Raw genomic sequence first — 2,019 nt, forward strand, 5'->3', positions numbered from 1 at the left:
ATTTTCTGCCTGACTCTTCTCATGATGAACCTACACCACCTACTAGCTACTAGCTAAGGGACTCCTTGTTCCTTATGCTAGCTGAAGCAGAGCATAGAAGCTGATATATCTGGGTGCTCAGAAAATTTTAGTTGTTGTATTAGTTATTAGTTATTAATCACTTAGGTTATTTCATACAATATTGACAAATAGGTAATTTCATGAACTTTGCTTCTTTTGCTATATAGAGGAAATGTTTCAGACATTTCCTTCTCAAAATTAAATTGTACCCAACATGAATACTTCAGTTACCTTACCTCACTCTTCCCCTCTGAAAAATATGCCAGATTTGCATAATATCTACGTAGGTTTGCAGGAAAAATTCCGATCTAATTTCATGTGAAAGTTTCCAGTGTATTATAAGCTACATTAAATATGAGTTATTTATATACACACAGGAAAGTATTAAATTCACCCCTTGAGCTGGGTCCAGAGAAATCGACATATCTGTGATTTCCTGAGCTACAGCTGGAAAAGGTCTTCATTGTGCATTTGTTCTGGGGGGAAGATCAAGTGCTATTTGAGTGCAAAGACCACAGTTTTACTCATTTATTCCCTGGAGCTCAGCCCTGCGTCTTGGATGCAGAAGGTAGTATTATGCTGTGATACTTATAAGGCTTGGAAATCACAGTATTCACAATTCAGAAATTTGGGTATGTTTGTTTGTTTAAGAAAGGGTCTCACTCTGTAGCCCTGGCTGGCCTAAAACTCTATGTAGATCAGAATAATCTCAAACTCACAGAGATCTGTCTACCTCTGCTCCCCTAGTACTAGGATTAAAGATATGGGACACTATATCTGGCCCACAAACCCAGATTTATTCTCCTGTTTTAAAAAGAAAAATTATGGAAATATGTTTTGAGACTGTTATAACCATTAAAGGATATGGACTGTATAGACAGAGTCTGACATTTAGCACATGAAAAATAAACATGTGCTAGGATTTGAATGTATGGATCACTTTAAGATTCATGTTAATAATTATGAGCCTAGCACCTCCCCCAGTCTCCAAATATTAGCCTGAAGAATGGGGCCTTTCACTGATGGAGAGGTGCTTGCCAAACCCTATCCCTTATGGATGAGCCATTGGCAATTGATAGATCTTGGGGAGGAAGAATTATTCCTTCTTGAGGGTGTTCCCACTGGTAGGTTTTTCTGTGTCTCAGTGGATGGCCTCCCTCCGATGCACTTATGGGTAATACTAATTCAAATGAATGAGCTATCATAAAAATGAAGAGATGTTTTTGGAGAGCAACGTGTAGTGGAGGAATATGGGGAAAGTTAGAGGGAGAAAATGGGGGGTTTAACATGGTCATATTTCATAGTATACATGTATGAAACTCTCAAGGAAAAAGAAACTAATAGTACAAGTAAAGGTTATTCATTGATACTTATTATTTCTACTGCAATAAGGTGATATAAAAACAGAAAAGTTTAAAAATAAAAAAGATTAAAGAGTGGGGCCCCTGAGGTCAAGGAGAATGGTGCAATTCGCTAAGTATGTATCTTGAAAAAAAAGGGAAGACTTGAGTTGAATTCCCAGCACCTTCACAAAAATAACTATGGTGGTACATATTTGTAGTCCTAGCATTGAGAGAGACACAAAGATCCCTGTGGCTTGCTGGCCACCAACCTAGCCTAACTGGAGAGATCCCAGCCGGTGAGAGATCCTATCTCAAAGGAGGTGGACAGTATTTCTGAGGATGATATATTTAGGTATCTTTTGGCCTCCAGAGACATGTTACACAAACACAAACACACACACACACACACACACACACACACACACACACACACACAGAGACCGAGAAGGAGGGAGGGAGGGAGAGAGAAAGAGAAGAGAAGAGAAGAGAAGAGAAGAGAAGAGAAGAGAAGAGAAGAGAAGAGAAGAGAAGAGAAGAGANAGAAGAGAAGAGAAGAGAAGAGAAGAGAAGAGAAGAGAAGAGAAGAGAAGAGAAGAGAAGAGAAGAGAAGAGAAGA

The sequence above is a fragment of the Mus caroli genome, chromosome 16 (genome assembly GCF_900094665.2).
Source record: "Mus caroli chromosome 16, CAROLI_EIJ_v1.1, whole genome shotgun sequence".
NCBI lineage: Eukaryota > Metazoa > Chordata > Mammalia > Rodentia > Muridae > Mus > Mus caroli.